The following is a 16,007-nucleotide window of genomic DNA, read 5'->3' as shown; positions in this document are numbered from 1 at the left end:
TTATAAGGCAAAATTTTATTAGATATGACACCAAAAGCTCAATCAAGTAAAGCCATCTGGGTCTTGTATTTGCTTTATTGGAAAGTTTTTAACCTTGAATCCAGGTCCCTTGCTAGTTATAGGATCATTCAAATTATCTATTCTTGAACTAGCTCTGGTAATGATTTCCCATCTTTCATTCCTGATATTGGTAATCTCTATCTTCTCTGTTTTAGTTTTGTTGGTCTTCCTAGGAGTTTAACAATTTTGTTGTTCTTTTCCAAGAACCAGATTTTGATTTCATTGATTCTGTTGTTTTCTGTTTTCAATTTTATTCACTAAGCACTTATCTTTATTATTTTTCTCCTCTAATTTGCTCTCCTTTTTTAGTTTCTCAAAGTGATCATTGGTATAAGATCTTTCTTCTCTTCTAATATGAACACGTAATGCTATAAATTTCCTTTGAGTTTAGCTGCATTCCACAATTTTGATATGTGGTGTTTTCATTTCCATTCAATTCAAAATAATTTCTGTTTCCACTTGTGATTTATTCTTTGACTCATGAATTATTTACAAATTTCCCAAATTCTAGGTAATTTTCAATACATTTCTGTTTTCAATTTTTTAGTGATTCTGTTGTGGTCAGAGATACTATGTATGATTTCAGTTCTTTTAAATTTTTGAGTTTTGTAGTATTATCCATAATGTAGTCTTGATGAATGTTCCATATGCACTTGAAAATAAATGTTAATTAAGTCAGGTTGGTTGACAGTATTATTCAGGTCTTCTGTATCTTTACTGATTTCCTGCCTATTGGCTTCTATTGATTACTGACAGGAGTGTTGCATTTTCTAACTATAGTTGTGGGTTATCTATTTATCCTTTTAGTTCTATCAGTTTTTCTTGATGTGTTCTGAAACTCCTGTTAGGTACATACTCATTAAGAATTGTTAAGTCCTTGTATGCACTGCTACTTTTAAAATGGATAACCAACAGTGACCTACTGTATAGCACAGGGAACTCTGCTCAATATTATGTAACAACCTAAATGGGAAAAGAATTTGAAAAAGAATAGACACATGTATATGTTAAAAAAAAAGAATTGTTATGTTTTCTTGGTGAATGGACCCCTTTATCATTATACAATGTCCCTTTTTGACCTTGGTAATATTCCTTCTTTTGGAAGTTTACTTTGTCCTATATGAATATGGCCACTCTAGTTTCCTTTCAATTAGTGTTCACATACTATATTTTCCTGTTCTTTTTGTTTAACTATTTAGAGTGAGTTTCTTTTGGGCAGTGTATAATTGGGTCTGGTTTTTAAATCCATTCTGACAATCTCTGTGATTTTCAATTGGTATGTATAGACCATTTACATTTAAAGTAATTATTGTTATGGTCGTATTTAAATTCCCCATACAGCTAGTTGTTTTGTTTTTGCTCCATCTTTTTTTTTTTTTTTTTTTTTTTTTTTTTTGTGCATTGGGTGTTCATTGCTGTGCGCGGGCTTTCTCTAGTTGAGGCGAGCAGGGGCTACTCTTGCTTGCGGTGCGTGGGCTTCTCATTGTGGTGGCTTCTCTTGTTGTGGAGCATGGGCTCTAGGCACGCAGGCTTCAGTAGTTGCAGCACGCAGGCTCAGTAGTTGCGGCATGCGGGCCCTAGAGTGCACAGGCTTCAGTAGCAGTGGAACGCGGGCTCAGTAGTTGTGGCTCGCAGGCTCTAGAGTGCAGGCTCAGTAGCTGCGGTGCACAGGTTTAGTTGCTCCAAAGCATGTGGGATCTTCCTGCACCAGAGATCGAACCTGTGTCCCCTGCATTGGCAGGCAGATTCCTTTTTTTTTTTTTAATAAATAACACATAATACTTATTAGTTTCAGATGTACGACATAATGATTCAGTATTTGTTTATATTGCAAAATGATCACCACAATAGGTCTACTTCACATTGTCCTCATAGTTACAAAAGTTTTTGTGTTGAGAACTTTTGTGATTTACTTTCTTAGCAAGTTTCAAACATGCAATACAGTATTATTAACTATAGTGACCATACTCCCTGCCAGCTAATAGCAGGAGGGTGGCTACTGTAATACACATGGTCAGTGACAGAACTCCAGTCACAGCCCCAGGCAGGTCTGAAAGTGCAACTGAGTTCACCAGAGTTTCCCACGAACCTGGCCCTTACTGCGAATCTCCCTAGTGAGCATGTCTGGATGTATGAGATGCAGTTTCTGGGGGGTATCTCCCTCACAGGGGCTAATCTCCAGAGCTTTCATCTGTTATTATGTTAAAAAGCCAAGAGCACAGTGGCTGCACATGTAGCGTCTTTCTCCAGTGTGAGCTTCCTGGTGCTGAATGGAGACAGACTAGTGGCTGAAGACTGTCCAATATCTGGCAGGTGGATTCTTAACCACTGCGCCACCAGGGAAGTCCCTCCATCTTTTCCTTGTTCATTTTTATCTGTTTCTGCCTGTTTTTTATTATTTTTTATTATTCCATTTTATCTCCACTATTAACTTACCATTAAATATTTTAAAAAATTTTAAATGGTTATACAACAGTTGCCAATATCCTTCTTTATTTAATAACAGTATACCTTTAAAGAATATTATACCACTTCATGTATAGTATGAGGAACCTTACTCTGGTAAACTTCTAATTCCTCCCTCCCATCTTTTGTGTTGTTGTCATGCATTTTACCTTTGCAGATGCTGTAAAACCACAATACATTTCTACTATTTTTGTTTAAGACAGTCAATTGTCTCTTACAGCAATTAAAAATAAGAAAAAATGTATAACTGATTCACTTTGCTATACAGCAGAAACTAACACAGCATTGCAAATCAACTATATTCCAATAAAAATTTTAAAAAACACAGCTGTCAACAAGAAAAAGAAAAAATGACTTTTATATTTATTTTCATTTATGCCATTCCCAACACCCCTCATTTTTTAAAATATAGATCAAGAGTTGGCAGACTTTTTCTGTGAAGGACTAGATAGTAAATGTTTTCTGCTTTGTGCGCCATATAGTTTCTGTTGCAACTACTTAACTCTGCCCTTGTAGCATGAAGGCAGCCATAAACAATATGTAAATAAATGGGAGTGGCCAGATTTGGCCTGTGGGCCATAACTTACTGACCCCTAGTTTAGGTCCAAGTTTCTGACTGGTATCAGATATTTTCTGCTTGAAGAACTCTCTTTAACACAAAAAAGAAATAATTACATGACAATGATAGAAGTGCTAACTATTGCTACAGTGGCAATCAGATTACAATAAATACATGTGTCAAATCACCATGTTGTATACTTTAAATTTATAAAATGTTGGGGCTTCCCTGGTGGTCCAGTGGTTGAGACTTCGCCTTCCAATTCAGGGGGTACGGGTTTGATCCCTGATCGGGGAGCTAAGATCCCACATGCCTCACGGCCAAAAAACCAAAACATAAAACAGAAGCAATATTGTAACAAATTCAATAAAGACTTTTTAAAAAAAATGGTCTACATCAAAAAAACTTTTAAAAAATGAAATAAATTTACAAAATGTTATATGTCAAATATATTTCAATAAAAAAGGCAGTTAATGCCATGGAATGGATGATGTCTTTAAAGAAGGCAATGGGAGAGGGCAGGGGCCAAAGAGGGGGGCCTAAGACAGAACACTAAGAAGCATCAACATTTCAGAAGAAGAAACAACAGGAAAAGTTCTAAATAAATAGGGATCAGGAGAAAAAGCTGGAGAGCTTAGAATCGCAGAAGTCAAGAGAGAATATATGTTAATTATATCTGAATAAAGATGGGGAAAAACAGCAGCAGGAGAATGTTGTTAGGAGGAAGGCATGGTCAACACTGTCAAGTGCTGTTGAGAGGCCCAGATGAACTACGAATGAAAAAGATCCACTGGATTTAGGTGACATAAATGGTTAGTGACTTCAATGAGAGCAGTTTCAACTGAGTGATGGGGAGAGAAGCCAGACTGCGGTGAGTCAGGAGCAGGTGCGTAATGAGACAATGTCCAAAATCTGTTTGAGAAATTTGGCTCTGACAAAAAAGGGAGGAAAAAAGAAAGGAGAGAGAGATGGAGAGGAAAGAAGGAAGGGAGGAAGAAAGGAAAAAGGAAGGAAGGGAAGGAAAGGAGGGAGGAAGGGGGCAGTGGTTAGTGGAGACACAAAATCATATGTAAAGCAAATACTAAACAAACAGAAATCTGTCTGTAAAAAAGGACGAGGGACTTCCCCGGTGGTCTAGTGGTTAAGACTTCGCCTTCCAATGCAGGGGGTGTGGGTTCGATCCCTGGGCTGGGAAGATCCCACATGCCTTGGAGCAACTAAGCCCGTGCGCCACAACTACTGAGCCTGCGTGCCACAACTACTGAAGCCCATGCGCCTACAGCGCTCTGCAACAAGAGAAGCCACCGCAATGAGAAGCCTGTGCACCGCAACAAAGAGTAGCCCCCGCTCGCTGCAACTAGAGAAAGCCCGTGCACAGCAACAAAGACCCAATGCAGCCAAAAATAAATAAATAAAGTAAATTTATAAAAATAAATAAACAAACAAATAAATAAAAATGGTCCACGTCAAAAAAAAATCTTAAAAGGACTAGAGATGATGATTTAAAAAATCAAAAATAGTTGTCTCCATGTGATATTATTATAAGTGATTTTTCTGTCCAATACTTTTTCAAAGCTGCCCGATCTCCACCTGTGTTTTCATCCCTCCTTCCACTTCCTCAGTTATTTTAATGTTAACATTTATTCTCATCCTGTCTGCTTATCCTCTTCCCTGGTTAGTCTGTTCAGTTGTACATTTTCTCAGGTGGAGCATCCTCATGTCTGACCTTTTATTGTGCCTCATATTCATCATTCTCCCATCTCTATTATTCACTGAAACTTTGTCATCTGCCATTGCCATGAGGCTTTTTCTGAGAACATTCAAATAAACATTTTTAATAGACATCATTTTAATTTCCTTTAACTTCTTGCCACCTCAGCAGTTTTTTTTCTCTCGGCATGGAGGACACAAACATTTGTACTTTTTATTTATTTCAGATTCTGAATCTGTCCCTGAAATGAAAGTGTCCCTTTCAAAGCAGGAAGTTTGTGAAGAAGTATCATCTGAAAGGGAGCTGATAATAAGAAGACTTACAAAGGATGATTCCTGGAACTTCAGATTGATAAAAGCCTGGGAATGTGGAGGCACATTACAAAGGCAGCAGGGAAAATGGCAAGTCATAATTAAACTCAGGAGAAACACTATGGAGGATCGTAATGAAATCAGGGAAGGTTCAAACACAATTAAACATCAGAAAGTTTACTCAGTGAAAAAGCCTTGGAAGTGCAGTGAGTGTGGCAAGTCCTTCAGTTACTACTCACCAGAGGATTTATCCTACACCAGAGGATTCATACAGGAGAGAAGCTCTATGTATGTTCTGAATGTGGAAAGGCCTTCAGCTGGAGCTCGTCACTTATCCAGCATCAGAGAATCCACACTGGAGAGAAAGCCTACGAGTGTCATGAATGTGGAAAAGCTTTCAGTCATCGTTCAGCCCTTATTCAACATCATATCATTCATACCAGAGAAAAGCCCTGTGAGTGCAACGAATGTGGGAAGGCGTTCAACCAAAGCACGTACCTTATCCAACATCACAGAATACATACCGGAGAGAAATCCTATAAATGCAAGGAGTGTGGGAAAGCTTTCAATGACACCTCATCCCTTATTCAACATCAAAGGGTTCATACTGGAGAAAAACCCTACAGATGTAAAGAGTGTGGGAAAGCCTATAGTGACAGATCAGGCCTTACTCAACATCAGAGAACTCACACGGGAAAAGCCGTATGAATGTAGTGAATGTGGGAAGGCCTTCAGTTACTGTTCAGCTCTTATTCAACATCAAGGAACCCACACTGGGGAGAAACCTTACAAATGTAATGAATGTGGGAAAGCCTTTCATGACTGCTCAGCTCATGTAGGACATCAGAGAACTCATACTGGAGAGAAACCATGTAAATGTGATGATTGTGACAAAGCCTTCAGCCAGAGTTCTCTTCTTGTTCAACACCAGACAATTCGTGCAGGAGAAAAACCCTACAAATGTAAGAGATGTGAGAAAACCTTCAGTGTGCATTCAGCCTTTCATCAACATAAAGAAATTCATGATGAATAGAATGCAGCAAATTCGTGAAATAATTATGTATTCTCTCCTGATTGCATAGAACTGCTCTAAATATTACAGGGCATATTACAGAAACATATGAGGCTATGTCACACAAAAATTGACCATCTTCCTTGAAATGTTATTAGGTATGGAGGAGGACAAGAGGTACATGTAAATATCTCAGTTACAAACCAAATGGCTGAAGCAGTGAAGAGAATTTCTAGGGGAGCACAGAAGGAGAAACTCTAGTTTGGTCAGGGAAACAGTAAGGAACTGAACATCTAATATCGGTGGAAAAAGTAATGAGAGGAGCAGACTGAACATTGTTTGAGGCTGATGGCTCTATAAATAGTAGTTTCAGCCTGAAGCCGAAGTGGGGAGGATCAGGATCCCAAAGAGGAAAATTACCAGGAAATAAATAAGAGAGGAAATAAAAAGAGAAATAAAAAGAAAAGAAGAGGGGGGAAAAAGAGAGGAAATAAAAAGAGAGGGAAAAAATCTAAGCCCAAAAAATCCTCCATTTCTGTGTCCCTACAGTCTAATTTGCACATTTGCAAACACTGAAACCAATATTTATTTACCTTGGATGCACATTGAAATCACCCAAGAAGCTTTAAAAACAATACTGGGTCCCAGGGAATTGCCTGGCAGTCCAGTGGTTAGGACTCAGCACTTTCACTGCCGTGGGCCCAGGTTCAATCCCTAGTCAGGGAACTATGATCCTGCAAGCCACGTGGTGTGGCAAAAACAAAAAACAAAAAAAAACTGGGTCCCAGCACCAGAGTTTCTGATTAAATTGGACTAGGGTGTAGCCTGAGCATTAGGAATTTTAAAACTTCTTGGAGGACTTCGCTGGTGGTCCAGTGGTAAAGAATCCGCCTTCCAATGCAGGGGATGTGGGTTCGGTCCCTGGCTGGGGAACTAAGATCCCACATGCTGTGGGGCAACTGGGCCCACGCACCACAACTACTGATCTTGCACGCCTCAACGAGAGAGATTGCACGCCACAAACTACAGAGCTCACGTGCCCTGGAGCCTATGAGCCACAAGTAGAGAGAGAAAACCTGCATGCCACAACTAGAGAGAAGCCCGCACGCCACAGCGAAGATCCTGCATGCTGCAACTAAGACCCTATGCAGCCAAAAATAAATAAAATCAATAAATAATAAATAAATCTTAAAAAAAAAAAAAACTTCTTGGGTAGGATGGACCTAGAGATGATCATACTAAGTGAAGTAAGTCAGAGAGAGAAAGACAAATATCCTATGATATCATTTATATGTGGAATCAAAAAAAATGATACAAATATTATTTACAAAACAGAAACAGACTCACAGACATAGAAAACAAACTTTTGGTTACTAAAGAGGAGAGGTCGGGGTGGGGAGGGATAAATTAGGAATTTTTTTTTTCTTTTTTTTTTTTCTTTTTTTTTTTTTTTTTTTTTAAATTATCTATTTATTTATTTATTTTTGGCTGCGTTGGGTCTTCGTTTCTGTGCGAGGGCTTTCTCTAGTTGTGGCGAGCGGGGGTCACTCTTCATCGCGGTGCGCGGGCCTCTCACTATCGCGGCCTCTCCTGTTGCGGAGCACAGGCTCCAGACGCGCAGGCTCAGTAACTGTGGCTCACGGGCCCAGTTGCTCCGCGGCATGTGGGATCTTCCCAGACCAGGGCTCGAACCCGTGTCCCCTGCATTGACAGGCAGATTCTCAACCACTGCGCCACCAGGGAAGCCCTTTCTTTTTAAATTTTATTTATTTTTGGCTGCATTGGGTCTTCAGTGCTGCACACGGGCCTTCTCTAGTTGTGGCGAGCAGGGGCTACTCTTCGTTGTGGTGTGCGGGCTTCTCATTGTGGTGGCTTCTCGTTGCGGAGCATGGGCTCTAGGCGCGTGGGCTTCAGTAGTTGTGGCATGTGGGCTCAGTAGTTGTGTCTCGCGGGCTCTAGAGCACAGGCTCAGTAGTTGTGGCGCATGGGCTTAGTTGCTTCGCAGTGTGTGGAATCTTCCCTGACCAGGGCTGGAACCCGTGTCTCCTGCATTGGCAGGCGGATTCTTAACCACTGCACCACCAGGGAAGCCCCCATTCACATTCTTGTGCAGCCACCACCATGGTCCATCTCCAGAACTTTTTTCATCTTCAAACTGAATCTCTGCACCCATTAAGCACCAACTCTCCATTTTCCCCTCTACTCAGCCCCTGGAAAGCACCCTTCCACTTTCTTTTTTTTTAATAAATTTATTTATTTATTTATATTTATTTTTGGTTGTGTTGGGTCTTCGTTTCTGTGCGAGGGCTTTCTCCAGTTGCGGCGAGCGGAGGCCACTATTCATCGCGGTGCGCGGGCCTCTCACTGTCGCGGCCTCTCCCGTTGCGGAGCACAGGCTCCAGACGCGCAGGCTCAGTAGTTGTGGCTCACGGGCTTATTCGCTCCGCGGCATGTGGGATCTTCCCAGACCAGGGCTCAAACCCGTGTCCCCTGCATTGGCAGGCAGATTCTTAACCACTGCGCCACCAGAGAAGCCCCTTCCACTTTCTGTCTTTATGAATTTGACTACTCCAGGTACCTCATATAAGTGGAATCATACAATATTTGTCCTTTTATGTCTGGCCTATTTCATTTAGCATAACGTCCTCAAGGTGCATCCATGTTGTAGCAGGTTTCAGAATTTCCTTCCTATTTAACACTGAATAATATTCTGTTGTCTGTAGACCACCACTTGTTTATTCATTCATCTGTCCGGGATGCTTGGGTTGCCTCCATTATTTGGCTCTTGTGATTAATGCTGTGAGGAACATGGGAGTACAAATGTCTGTTTGAGTTGCTGCTTTCAGTGATTGGGGTGTTTAGATGAGGTTCATTGGCCCTGTTGGAATTCCCTATCCCAGGGCTGCCTGGTGAGAGAGCTTCAAATCGGGGCTGGCCTTACGTGTTCTCTTGTCCTCTCCTTCAGCTTAGCCTGATGGCCAGGATCCTGCACCACCTCAGAGACCAGGCCATGGAAGCCGTGTTCCTGCCAGTCCTGTGGAAGGTGAGCAGGTCTCCTCCTCCGCTTCCTTGGTGAAGTCTCAGCGCCGGGCGATGGCTTTCACATGGCTTTAACTCCTCTGTTCAGGTTGAGCCATCTTTATCAGCTGGGGTTTTTTCCTTCTTGGAAGGTAGGATGTGAAGAGCTTAAACTTTGGGGCCAGACGGGTTCAAATCCAGACTCTGTTTTAGATGTGTTACCTGATCTCTCACGGTTTCCTTTTCTGGAAAATGGGCTAATGATAGTAGCTGTCGCAGAGTTGTGAGGAGTCAGTGAAACGGGGCACGTGGAGTATCGGCAGGGTATCTAGTGACATGTGGAGCGCTCTGTAAGTTTGAGCTGTTGGCACCACAGTTGCTCCTTGTTTCTGTCAGTGAGCATTATTTTGTACCTACTGTATACTAGATAGTACTGCCTTTGTGCTGGGAGAGAAGCTCTCACCTAAGGCACTTACAGGCCATTTGGAGAGGGAGCTATGGAAACAAACTCCTGCAACACAGGATAAATTCTGATCTGTTGGCATCAAAGGGTACACGGGAAGCTTAGTTACTGAACTCGTAACATGATGGAGGGTGATTGTGAGAAGCTGAGTGGAAAAGTGAGGAGACACGTGAGGAACCATCGCGACCGTTTGGAAAGAACAGTCTTGGACGGGAGGGAGGCAAGAGGGAGTTCGAGGGGCAGCGGTTTGACCCGTTGGCCCAGCGTGTCCGCGTTTGCTGAAGGATCGCAGAGCTCTGTCTGCCTTTCTGGTGGCATCTCCCGCCTTCCCTGACGGCCAGAGGACCCGCCCGCAGGGGTGTGGACTCCCTTCTGTCCCCCAGCCTGTGTGCATCCTGGTCTCCCTGTCCGCAGGCAGACCCACCTCTGCATCTGCTGAGACTCAGCTCAAAAATCCCCTGTGAAATCTCTCTGAGGTCCCGCATTAACCCCATTACTCTCCCTTGTGTCCCCACGTGGGCGGAGGGCTGGGCTGGGCTCAGGAGGACAAGCTGCAGAAGAGCCAGAGAGGGTGGGTGTGGGGTGACTGGAGGTGAGTGTGTAGGGTTTTCTTTACAGAAAAGGCCCAGTAAGGGAAGGAGAGGGCGGAAGCGAGAGGGAGCAAGGCACCCAGAGCATCTTTGTGAAGGCAGGAGAGGCGGCAGCAGCCTTGCGGGCTACGGGCAGGAGGGATAGTCTGGGAAGGAACGCGGCTGTGTTGCTCTGCTTCATGACGCCTCACTTCTGACCGTTCTGACGCCAGCTGGGTGCCCGCAATTTAACTCATTCTGACACTGTCCCCCTGGACTTAGCATCGGACCCACAGGGTAAGGGCTCAGTCCCCGCAGGGCCGCCCCCTGCCCCGACCTCAGACGCCAATCACAAGTGCGGGCTGTCACCCGTGCTTCTGTCCCACCGTCTCTAAATTGGGGTTCCCACGACCCACTCCGCGGGTGCCATTGATCTGGTAGAGTGGCTCCCGGAACTCTGAAAACGGTTTACTTAGCAGATCCCTGGTTCATGTAGAAGGCGACAACTCAGGATCAGCCCGACGGAAGAGAGGCACAGGGCAGGGGGAGTGGGGGAGGGGTGCAGGGCTTTCCTCTCCAGGCAGACACCCCCCAGCACCTCCGTTTCTGCGTTTTTATGGGGGTTCATTACGTAGGCGTGCTAGGTCGAGTCACTGACCTTGGGTGACTGGCTGAACCCCAGCCTCCCCCCGCCCCTCAGGTGCTGGGGGTGAAGGTTCTCACCCTCTCGTCACATGCTTGTTCCCCTGACATCCAGCCCCATCCTTAGGAGTTTTCCGCATTAACATGAACTCAGGTGTGGTTGAGGGATTTGTTATGAGTAACAAGACGTTCCTCTCACCTGTATGGCCCTGGAGCTATTTCAGAAACCGAGGACAAAAGCCCAAATATTAAAAGATGCTCCTCTGTTCTTATCCCTTAGGAAAATCCAAGGGTTTTTAGGAACTCTGTGCGCCAGAAGTAGGGAGGAAGACCAAATATATATTTCTTATTTAAATCAGAGTATCACAAGGGGGGAAAGGGCAAAGACAGAAGAGTCGTGGTCATTGGATTAAGACTCTGGAGGACACAGGGGAGAATGGAATCGGGCCCGAGGAGGAGGGGTCACCAGGAGGGAGAGGAGAGGAGGGGTGAGGCCCGATGCAGGGAATGTCTGGGAGCCGGTGGGGAGGCGGGAGGAGGTGAGGGCCATGTGCCCCGGGGGCTGTTTTCTGGGATGTGACTGGCAGTGCCTCCTGAGAGGAGGGGGTGGGGTGAGCCCCTGTCCTCACAGCCCCCGTCGCCCCCCGTGGACCCCTGGTTCGTCACCGTGTTGACTTCTCCCGCTTCCCCACTGGACCCTTCACTCCCTGAAGCGGGGCTGGGGCTCCGTGGGTCGCACAGGCTGTGCCCTTAGCAGCTCTGGGGGCCCCGTTGTCACAGCTTCCATGTGACGTGTCCCCTAGAGTCGAGCAGTGCGCAGCCCGAGGAGCTGGTCCTGTGGGCCCAGCAGGAGCTGTCACCTCTGTGTGATTACTGTCACTGGTGTGTGGCCCGGAGGCCGGTGACTTCTTGGTGCTCAGTAAATGTTTCCTGAAGGAACGGGGGTGATAAAGGGGGAGAAGACCACTGGTGAGGACCATGAGGGCGAGAACTGTGGGGCCACACGAAGGGCCCAGCTAGAAAGCCCCACACGCAGAGAGAACTCTGCGGGTTTGAACCGTTGTATCCCAGCACCTGGGAGCCTCCACGCAGGTGCAGAGAAGGCAGCGGGCAGGTGGGGCAGGTGAGGGCGTCTGCAGGCAGCTCTGGGGATGGAGGATGTTGGGGATCGGAGGAGGGGGCTTGAGACCCTAACCCTGGAGCCAGGTGTGGGCAGGAGGAAAGAAAGGCCTGTCGTTTGGGAGACTCAGGGTCTGTCTGCAGAGGGGAGCAGCGTGAAGCATCTCGGGTGGGGCTGGTATTCCTATTGCTGAAGCCCTTCCGCACGAACACCCTGAACCACAGCGAGTGTGGGGGGGGCAGATGCCAGGCCTCTCGGCCCCCGGGAGCTGGGTACACAGTTGCAGATGGAAACTTCTGCTGTGGGCACGGTGCTCAGCGGTCTGCGTTTGGCCCCGTGGAGACGCTCTCCACCGTTCCCCACTTTGTCTGCGCCCTGGGAGGCTGGCCTTTATCTTCTCCATCCACGGGCTCCCTTGCTCTTGCTTCGGGTTGGCTTCTGGCAGGGGAATGGGGTGGGGCCCGGAGGCCTGGAGGGGATCGCTGCTGGGGGTTTATCCCTCAGTCCCTCCCCGCTGGGCCGCACACCCCTCAGGTCTCGCTTCTCCAGCAACTTTCTGGATGCCAGTGTCCCCTCCCGTCCTCCCCCTTCACACCTAGTGGGTAGCGGTGCCCACGACAGCCAGCCCGCGAGCTCCAGCCCGCCTGGTTGGTTCCCGTTAGCCTGTCCATCCCTGTGTCCCATTAGCCTGTCCATCCCTGTGTCCCGTTAGCCTGTCCATCCCTGTGCGAATGGCCCGCATGCTGCCCCGTCCTCAGTGACCTCATGGGAGTGAGCCATCTCTTTCCTGAGAGGTCCGGGCAGAAGAAATACAGGATGTGGAAGGTAGGGTTGTGCAGAGCAGGGTCGGCCAACTCACCTGGAGCCGGGAGTAGTTTTATTGGGTCACAGCCACACCCGTTTGCTCTCCTGTTGTCTGTGCTGCGTCTGTGCTACCAGAGCAGAGCTGAGTGACTGCGGCAGAGACCAAACGGCCAGAGAAGCCTCCAGTGTTGACCATCTGTAATAATAATACTGTAGCTCACGAAGTTATTGTAAGAATCGCAGCTGCAGTTAGTCGCTGTGTTTCCAGGGGTTGCTGGCCTTTGAGGACGTGGCTGTGTACTTCACCAGGGAAGAGTGGGACGCACTGCACTGGCCTCAGAAGGCCCTCTACAGAGACGTGATGCTGGACAACTACAGAAACGTGCTCTCCTTGGGTAACGAGTTGGCTTGAAGGTGAGGGGAATGGGATTAGGGAGGGCACATGAGTGTCCCTTACAGTAGGGGTCCCCAACCCTGGGGCTGAGGACCTGTACCGGATCCGGGCCACACAGCAGGAGGTGAGTGGCAGGCGAGTGAGTGAAGCTTCATATGCCGCTCCCCGTCGCGTGCGTTACTGCCTGAACCATCACCCCCCCCACAACCCGCATCCTTGGAAAAATTGTCTTCCACGAAACTGGTCCCTGGTTCTGGAAAGGTTGGGGACCACTGCCTTACAGTATACATTGTTGTTTTTTTTTAATTTATGAATTCATATTTTATTTTTGGCTGCGTTGGGTCTTCATTGCTGGGCGTGGGCTTTCTCTAGTTGCGGTGAGCGGGGGCCACTCTTCATTGTGCTGCGCGGGCTTCTCATTGCGGTGGCTTCTCTTGTTGCGGAGCACAGGCTCTAAGCGTGGAGGCTTCAGTAGTTGTGGTGTGTGGGCTCAGTAGTTGTGGCTCGCGGGCTCTAGAGCACAGGCTGAGTAGCTGTGTCACACGGGCTTAGTTGCTCCGTGGCACGTGGGAGCTTCCCAGACCAGGACTCGAACCCGTGTCCCCTGCATTGGCAGGTGGATTCTTAACCATTGCGCCACCAGGGAAGTCCTATATTATTTTATTTCCTTAAAAATGATACGAAGGGAATTCTCTGGTGGTCCAGTGGTTAGGACTCCACGCTTTCACTACAGGGGGCCCAGGTTTGATCCCTGGTCAGGGAACTAAGATCCCACAAGCCGTGCGGTACAGCCAAAAAAAAAAAAAAAATGATATGAAACAAATATGACATATTAAGAATTGATTAATCGGTGTGGTGCATATGTGAACGTTCTTTAAAATCATTCCCTCTAGTCTACACTTGTGTGTATGTTAACAATATTTCACAATAAACTTTCCATGTTTTTTGTGAGATATCACAGTTCAAAAGTATATGAATATATATGACAGAAATAAAAACACCCACGCCTCCTCATCCTAGTGAAGGAATAAATCACCTTCAGAATCACAAAAGTCCCTTATGTTCTCTCCAGTTTCATCTCCCTTCCTCTTCAACAAAGGTTAATCATTCTGTTGCATTATGTAGATACACCACTTATCTCTGTCTGGACAATATATTACCTAGTTTTGCTTTTTCTGGAACTTTATGTACATGGAATCATACTCTTGTTCTTTCACTACATGTGTGTTGAGAATCATGCATCTCTGTATAGCTGTGGTTCAGTCATATTCACTGACACTGAGTATCCCACTGCAGGAATATAGCACAATTTATGAAACTCTTCTTTGGCTGATCAGTTTTCAGGATGTTTGCAATTTGGGGCTTTTACAAAACAGCATGTCAAATGCCTCTTGGTTCCCTGTGAAAAGACCTGGGAATAAGTTATATACATGTTCAACTTTAAGAAGTAGCACCAAATTGTTTTCCCTAATAAACGTAACAACTTACACACCAATAGCTGAGGAGAGTTCCCACCACTCTACATCTTTGTTAGTACTTGGTACTGACAGATTTTGAAAGGTTTGATAATCTGTAAGGTGTGAAATAGTATCTAATTGTGGCTTAATTTGCATTTTTCTTATTACTAATGTAATTGAGTATGTTTTCATCTTCATGGGCTGTAATTCCTATTTTGTTTTTTCCTAATACAGTGTAGTTAAATTTATCAATCTTTTATAGTTAGTGCTTTTTGAGTCTCGCTGAAGATTGCTACAAGTTTATCAAAAATTTGTTTTTTTTCTTCCTGGGTACACTCATAATAGAATGTAATTTGGCACTTGCTTTGGGGGAAAGAAATTGGGAAGGTGTATTGAAAGCCATAAAATAACTAAAACACTGAACAAGGAATTCTACTTCTCTGAACATAGCGTTAGATTCTAAAGAACAATCCAAATCCTAAAATTACACTGACATTCACTACAGCATTTTTTGCAACAATGAAAAATGAGACAGACCTGAAACTTCCAACAAAAGGAATTGTTACATCCACTTGATGGAAAATGACCAGCTATTAAGCATAAAGTTTAGGAAAACCAAGTAAAATCCTCAAGACATAATACTAAAGAAGATATAAAATGTAAACACTGTGATTTTTGTTATATAGAGAAATATGCATAGAAAAAGAATCAGAAGGAAATACACCAAAATACCGGTATCAAATGGATTGTGGTGTTGGGATTTTGGGTAATTTTTCCCCTATTGTTTTCCCAGATATCCAATAATGTACTTAAATTCCCTTAACTTAAAAAAAAAAAAGTTCAAAAAATTTGGATGCAATGCATATTATCAGTGGGTAGCACTAGAAAGATAATCAGATAGATTTAGGCTCTAATCCAAGTTCTTAGCTGTGTTTAACCCAACAAGGAAAGAATGGGAAAGAAAGAGGGACTCTGCAAAATTAATTTTTAAAAAAGTCAAATATATAGAGCGCCTCTTGTAGGCACTGAACTGTACAAGGTGTTCTGGAGTATAAAATATCTACCATCTAAGTAGGAAGACAATTCTAAGTGACTGCAATACATTCTCAGGGAAGTCACAGGAGGGACAAGATTTGGTCCAAAAGCAGAGGTTCCAGAAGAGTGACAAGGACAGAACTCTCACGGTTCCGCCCTCGCTCTGCTGGAAAGTGCGTTCCGGTGGGGCTCCTGACTCACGCAGTCCTGCTTCAAGGCAATACGCTACCAAAGGGCGTCCCTAGACTCTAGCTGGACTCAATCTTTCTTGGGTGTGATGCCCAAGGCAGTATGACCCACGATTACTGAAATACTCCAAAAGCCAAAGAATGTAGTTTCTGGAAAGAAAGCAAGAGAGAGAGAGAAACAAAACAGCTCATGCAGAA

The 16,007-nt window shown here is 45.1% G+C and overlaps 1 pseudogene; it reads left to right on the top strand.

The window, feature by feature from the left end:
* Window positions 1-5,228: 5,228 nt before the first annotated feature.
* Window positions 5,229-6,140, top strand: LOC137750458 (zinc finger protein 892-like; annotated as a pseudogene).
* The last annotated feature ends 9,867 nt before the right edge of the window (window positions 6,141-16,007 follow it).

Source organism: Eschrichtius robustus, chromosome 16 (genome assembly GCF_028021215.1).
Source record: "Eschrichtius robustus isolate mEscRob2 chromosome 16, mEscRob2.pri, whole genome shotgun sequence".
Lineage (NCBI taxonomy): Eukaryota > Metazoa > Chordata > Mammalia > Artiodactyla > Eschrichtiidae > Eschrichtius > Eschrichtius robustus.
This window is presented reverse-complemented; position numbering and strand designations above follow the sequence as displayed.